General features: G+C 34.2%; 1 long non-coding RNA gene across 1 annotated transcript; it reads left to right on the top strand.

Annotated features, from left to right (window-relative positions):
- Window positions 1–326: 326 nt before the first annotated feature.
- LOC134259348 (uncharacterized) lies at window positions 327–7,290 on the top strand. The gene is made up of 3 exons (XR_009990336.1): window positions 327–443; window positions 6,841–6,963; window positions 7,206–7,290. It is a non-coding gene; the product is annotated as an uncharacterized LOC134259348 (long non-coding RNA).
- The last annotated feature ends 435 nt before the right edge of the window (window positions 7,291–7,725 follow it).

Here is a 7,725-nt window from a genome sequence, read left to right as displayed (position 1 = left end):
GCTAATGTCAACCTTTTAATGCTGAAACCGTTGTTTAAAAAGGTTGACTTATGGATCTATAAAATACAAAGTTGATGTGGCATTCCTCCTTAAGTTTTTTAAAGGTATTCATTTGTTGCAATAATCATGTGCGGGATTTGAAATTGCATCCACTGAAATTTTGCTCTTTCGTGACTTTAAATGGGAGTTCAAATATGTTGTTTCATTCCAAATCGCCAAAAATAAACCATCATTTTCCCAGTCTTGTTTTAACTGACTTCTTTTCTCTACTATATTATTGTGTATGTGTGTGTTTGTGATTTTAGCTTGCATAAAACCATACCATTGCGAAAGGGTTCGCTGCACAACAAGAGAAAATTACTATTGCACAAAGTGTGAAGAAGAGAATAATACAGCACACTTATCAATTTATTACCATTCCGACGATCACCAGACATGTTATGGTAAGTTGTAAACAAAATCTTAGTATTAATTAGGAGAAAATTGATAAATCCATCATAATCTTTAATTAAAAAATCTAAAGCTTAAGTACGAAAGCCCATTGGCTCATTTTCGTAAGTTAAAAAAAATAAAATTTGTGCGTTATAGCGCGAAACTTTCGCGAATAAACGCGTAACTTTCGCGTTATAACGCGAAAATTTTGTGAATAAACGCGTAACTTTCGCGTTATGACGCGGAACTTTCGCGATATAACGCGTAACTTTCGCATTATAACGCGTACCTTTCGCGAATAAATGCAAAACTTTCGCGTTATTTCGCGAAATTATATGCATATAGAAATGTTTTTCAGGAACCTTGATCTTCAATTACAGGTAAGAACATTAATGTTGACAGGAACTTATATGAATTTATTTATAAAATACCACTTTCTCAGAAGATGTCCTTGAGAAATGATGCGAGAATAGGATAGATTAGTCATAACAATTTTTTTATTTCAGAACCTTAACAATAAATAAAATGCATTTTACTTTATTGTACATGCTTATCACTTGTTAAATTCACGAATTTTTTTAGGCTGATTATTTTATTTTAGGAAAATCTTCACGACCATTTCTCAAGCTGTATTTTAGTAACATTTTTAAGTAACATTTACTACAACTGTACCACTAATAAATTAAGCAATCGATCATTCTGGACCAAAAAATTATACCTTGTAGAAAAAAAAAATTAAAAGTGAGTGAACAATGTATCATTTCATGAGTTAACGTGCCATATGATGCTTTTTAAGTAATAAATATACAATGTAAATGGATATTGTTAATTACAAATTTATCGAGGAGGAGGGGTCTACTTTTCTAAATTTTTCGTCAATATTTATATATCCGAGGGGTTATTGAAAATTTTAGTTTTTAGTTTTTACACTTTGAATTAATTGTCAATGTTTTGGTAAGCAATGGAATGACGACGTGGTGCAACTTCAAAATAACGATGTCGTATCTCTACAGTGAATCTAATGAAAGACAAATGAAATTTGTTATCTAATTTTTACCCATGTGTTGGGACACGATTGACATATTTACCTTATTTATCCGAGATTTTAATCTTAACGCCTGAAAGGGTTGATTTTCCCCGAAATTCACAATCATGAAGTTTAACTTTTGAAAAACTTGCATTAACTTTAAATGGTTTAAACAGCGTTAAGAAAGACAAATTATGACGGTAATATGCATTCAAAAGCAACTTAAAAACTTAAATTTGTAGCTTTTGGGGTTCCAAGATCGAAATAGTCTTTTGTTTTTCATTGTTATTAATAAACTTTTCACAAAATCAGAAGAAAGTTACGTTTATGCAAATGTCTAGGTTAAACAGCAAAGTTTCGCGTTATAACTTGAAAGTTATGCTTTTATATCGCAAAAGTTACGCGTTTATTCGCAAAAGTTACGCTTATAACGCGAAAGTTACTCATTAGAACGTGAAAGTTACAAGATTATTCGCGAAAGTTTCGCGTTATAACGCAAAAGTTACGCGTTTATTCGCAAAAGTTTCGCGTTATAACTCGAAAGTTACGCGTATATTTGCGTAAGTTTCGCGTTATGACGCGAAAAAAAATTATTTTAACCTACCAAAATGAGCTCATCTGGCTTTAGTACTTAATTAAGTACATGCTTTATCGATTTTAACAAATAGACACAAGTTTGCAATATCGTAATATTGCTATTAGTGAAGAATTGTTTGGGACGTGGTTTAGTATTTATGATGGGTTGCTTCAACACATTCATCAGGTACGGATCATCAATGTCGTTCCTAAACTCAAGTTCAAACTTTAAAAAAAAGAAATTCCTTCGCTTCCATTTTAGTCCCGGATGATTTTCACGGACACATTGTTTTTCGGAGTCGCAAAGGTTTAGGTGTAAAAATGAATATTTACATTAATGTCTTTCCGTATATAAAACCGTTCACGGTAGCTTAGTCGGTAAGGCGCTCACTCCGTGATCGGGAGGTCGTGAATTCGTAACTCGGCCGCGACAGACCTCAGTCGATATAAAATGGGTAGCAACTGTTCCTTCGCCATGCGCTCGGCACTTTGAAGTGAAAGTTGCGGGTCCGTCGGATGAGACCTTAAAAACCGAAGCCCCGTGTCAGCGGCAGGTGTTGGCACAATAAAGATCCCTCACTGCTCAATGGCCCTGATTGCCGAGTAAAGGTCAAAATTGGAAACCCTTCACCGGCATACGGTGACGTCTCCATATGAGTGAAGAATTCTTGAGAGGGACGTTAAACAATATACAATCAATCAATAAAAACATATAACAATAATAAAAATTAAAATTCAATTTTCAATGACATGCAGTTGGTCACATGATCCGACTTCCTTTCATATGGATAACAAACTGCACGAGCCATTTGGAAATTTCAAATTGTGACGTCGCATGACGTCGTAGTAACGTGAAGTTGCATTTCAAAATCAAAGTCTAAATAATGCTTATATTTATTTGTAACATATGAATGACAATGTAAAATATTAATGATAGAAACAAAATATCATTTTTTAGATTTCCATTGGAGTATGACATGACATACTTTGAAATCGGTGCGTGATCAAATCTAATATATTTACATTCAGTGTAATTTTCTTTATGAAATCCAATAGAAATCCACGACGTTCAAATTTCTATAACACACGCGAAACCTTATCAAACGCGGTAGAATACACAGTAGGAACTACATGCAATTTCAATATTTAGGAAAACCAAAATGTATATTGTTTTCACTCAATTTCATTTAAAAAAAAGCTACCCTTAAAATTAACATAAAATACAACAAATGTGCATTTAAAATGAAATTATCATTTTTTTCCTCGCAATGTTTATTTGCGTTATTAAACTTTCCAATGTCACAAACGGCTTTCCAGCGTCACGAAAGGCTATTACATTATAAAGCACAACAATGCCGAAGGCGCTAAATTCACATTAAACATGAACGAAATAAAAAACTATGATAAAGGAATATTAGAGAATGTAAATATAAGCATTGAATTCATATTTTGGGATGTCTTCGGTCCTATAACACACCTGGCCGTGCCGACAAAATATGAATTCAATGCTTAAATATAACGTCCTTCGAATTTGAAAGAATTTGATCACGTGACCGACTTCATGTCATACCCCAATGAAACTCTTAAAATGATATCTTATTTCTTAAATAACGCCCTATGGGCGGTGTAGAATTTGATCACATGACCGACTTCATGTCTTATCCCAATGAAAACCTAAAAATGATATCTTATTTCTTATATAACGGTCATACTTTGTTCCTAATGCACGAATAATCCGATATTTCTAAGCATTGGGGCATTTCGAAGATGTTATACAATAATATTATATAACTTTGTGAAATCCGGTAATCTGATTGGTCAATACGAAGTACTTATTTTTTAATAACGACCGCTGAAAGCGAATAATGACTCGCACGAGCTGCCTCGTTTTCACTTTCGCTTTAGACAAACATGGAAGTTCGCAAGTTGTAGGTGAGGAAAATTTAAAAGATATAGTGAAGAATTCTCTGAGACTGATAATTCAAAACAATTATAAGGATATCTATGAATATTTTTCGGGAATAATTATCACATACCATTTCATGGTTGAGTTCGACCTTTCCACTCGGCGAGCAGAGTTTTGACGCTGTTTACGCGATTACGAAGACTAAAGAAAATAAAGACAAGCATGCCATGTAAGATCGTATCTTTTCTTAGAAGACATGGGTATTTATGTTTTGTCAGTGCAGTTCCCCTGCAAGTGTAAACGAGAGTGATTTTCAATCTGGGGGAGGGGGCACTCTGTGTTATTCGGAGATAGATATCTTGCGTCATTATTATGATATGGTTAAAATTTAATATTCAATAAATTCTGAAACATTTACATTCAACTGATTTATGGTTAATACTATCTCTATAAATAACAGGATTATATACATTGCACTGATGAATTTGGGAAATAAATATTTATATAATATAATAAATATGGACTCAATGCACGGTCAATATGCATTAATAATGACCCAAGATGACAGATATTGACCTCAGATACATGAAGTATATCGACCTCGGGCTGGCGCCCTCGGTCGATATACTACATGTATCTTCGGTCAATATCTGTCATCCTGGGTCATTATAAATGCATATTGACCTACATTGAGTCCATATTTGTATAATAATGCTCCGCCAAAGGAATTTAAACAATTTCGATATTTGTCCGATTAATTTCACCTTAAAAGTCAATGGGCAGTGCATGTTTTTTGAAAGATATTGTTTCAGTAAAAATGGTATGAATTTCAAACACACCATCTCTTGGTTAAAATATGCATTAACTCCCTCTACAATGAAATAAGAAATAATTACGGAATGTTTTTAAGTCTTGTGTGAGTTATATAAGAAATAGGATATCATTTTTAGAGTTTCATTGGGATATGACATGAAGTCGGTCACGTGATCAAATTCTATAACGCCCGAAGGGCGTTATAGTATATTTGATCACGTACCGACTTCATGTCTTATCCTAATGACACTCTAAAATATGATATTTTAGTTCTTATATTCATATTTTCAATTTTTATTCGTGTGACAAGGAAAAATAGGCACCATTAAGACTTTGTTATGGAAATGCAACATAACGTATCTACGACATCATGTGACGTCGCAATCTGAACTTTCCAAATGGCACGTACAGTTTGCTTTCCATATACAAGGAAATCTGATCATGTGACCAACTGCATGTCATTGAAAATTGAATTTCAATTCTGTTAGTATTGTTATATAAGGAATTTAAATACTGGTGTGTGAATCACACAGACTTGTCTCGTAGGCATATTTCATGAAGCGCGCTAGCGCGCTTCATGAAAATATGTCTATGTGCATGTCTGTGTGATTCAGACACCAATAATTCACACTTAATTTAAAAACATTTCTTATATTAAAATTTTACATGTTTGAAAGCAACTAAAATATACTAAATATTTGAATTTCTCGCTGTCCTATATCGTTGCATTTATACTAACGTCGCTGCAACCTTATTGTGACGTCATGTTAACGCACGTTTCTCCATGTATATTTCTACGCGTGAGTATACACGAAAATGGTATTCAATTCAATTTCACAGTTGGCTTTGTAGAAACACACAGCAAATGTAAATACAATGATTTTTTTCCACGGACGTTTTGAAAAATTAATAAAATCTTCTTCTTTAATTTCATCAAGGGCAGACAACTCTTCAAAAAATTTTAAGGTGCAAAATGACCGGCTTCTTACATATAATCAGTTATGTCAATTTGGTTCATTTTATTTTTATCTCTATCTAGTGTAACAGTAAAGGAGAAAATGTATGGCTCTACCAGGAATCGAACCCTGGACACCTGTATCTCCAGTCAGGTGCTCTACCAATTGAACTATCCAGGCCGATATCCACGGCCCAAATCATGACATTCCTACCTCCTCAAAATGTCTTCGCACTCGAAGACACAACCCAAATTCTTATTACCCCCTGGTAGGATTTTCATCTGCAATTCCAGGGGTGGTCAACGGCACCTAATCTGTAACAGGAGATGAGAAAATGCAGCGAACCAGACAGAGATTCGAACCTGGCCGGCCAGGTGCCAACTGAGCTATCTGGCCACAGGTGATCGAACCCGGCTGACCCGCCACATTCCTCCCTACTTAAAGGTCTTTGGCCCTCCAAAGACCCCAACCCAGGCTCATTCCTGGCAGGTCTCTCACCTGTCAGATCCTGGTCATGGTCCCAAATCTGTAACAGAAAAGGAGAAAATGTATGGCTGGACCGGGAATCAAACCTGGGACCCCTGTATCTCCAGTCAGGTGCTCTACCAACTAAGCTATCCAGGCTTATATCCACGGCCCAAATCAATACACCAGCAATGCATTTTAACTAGTTGAAAATTATTCATAATTGTCAAAACGCCTTGATTATAGAATGAATAGCCGGTAAGTTAATTATAAATTTTCCAATCAATTGAATTTAACAGATAAAGTGGGAAAATACTCCATGCATTATTCTTAGCCTATCAATAGCAAAAAATGACAGTCAATATTTTTGGGGTGGACTAATATTCAATTATCGACTGTTCGTCTATATAGAGTTTTATAGTGAGAATATCTTTCTGAATTTCACGTATATGGTTGATTAATTGTATATTGTTTATCGTCCCTAATTCTTTTAAACTGACATTTTTACTAAACACAAGGCAATGATAGATACCATTGAATGCACAAAGGAAAATGATGGAAGAAAGGGGCTTATTGTCACGTTTATAATTGGTTTCAGCAGCAGATATGATTATTGAAGACGAACATTGAAATTGTGAATTTTAGTGACATTCTTTATATTTCAGCAACATGCTCATGGAAACAGAATTGGTGTTGGCCTGGTGAATGTAATAAGAATCTGGCAAAAAACTGTATTTGTAAGGATGGCTTTTCTCTATCAACTACAAACTCAAACAAAGTCTGTCAATGTAAGTCAAAATTATTTGATATACATGTATATGCTTTTTATATAGTAGAAAAATTCATTGTACTTCTTAATAACATAAAGCGATATTGTTTGGGAAAACATAACAGGAAAAAAATTAACTTACTTAGATGAAATTTGAAGAGGGAATATGTTAACAAATATCGTTATTTTTTAGTACGAAATATTTTTGCTGAATTCCGACATGATTTAGCTTTTTTCCCCTTTTTGATTCATAATTTTCAGTGAACGTAATTCCGACGCTGCTAACCTGTCGTTTGGGGATCGAAAGCATTGGAGGGGAAGTTCGAAATTCATCTTTAAAAGGACCATGTTTAGATGAAACATATAACTATATGAAGTTCCTGCCATCTCTTGCATCCTTCACTTTTGAATTTAGTATCTCAATACCCAAGTCTCCACCAAAGCCAATACATATTTTCGAGTCTGGCTTTGGAATTGTAAACACGACGGTTACCTTATTTAAGAGCGACACTCATGGTATATTTTAGCTATGTTTGTTATTGGTTTCTGAATATTGGAATTTTATTTCAATTTTGAATTGTTGAAATCCTGATTTTTGTCCTATCAAACCAATAAATGTGAAGATGATTGATTTGTCTTTCTCCCAAAGCGTATTTTCCTATTACAGGAAATACTATCGAACGTCAAACGTTAAATCCTAAGGAACAAAAGAGCTGTGATAGAAACAATTTCAGTGATATTTATCCGATACCAGAAATTCCTATCACTTGTTTGATGACAA

The sequence above is a fragment of the Saccostrea cucullata genome, unplaced genomic scaffold, assembly GCF_032062105.1.
Source record: "Saccostrea cucullata isolate Sc308-1 unplaced genomic scaffold, CSIRO_AGI_Scuc_v1 ctg11675, whole genome shotgun sequence".
Classification (NCBI taxonomy): Eukaryota; Metazoa; Mollusca; class Bivalvia; order Ostreida; family Ostreidae; genus Saccostrea; species Saccostrea cuccullata.
This window is presented reverse-complemented; position numbering and strand designations above follow the sequence as displayed.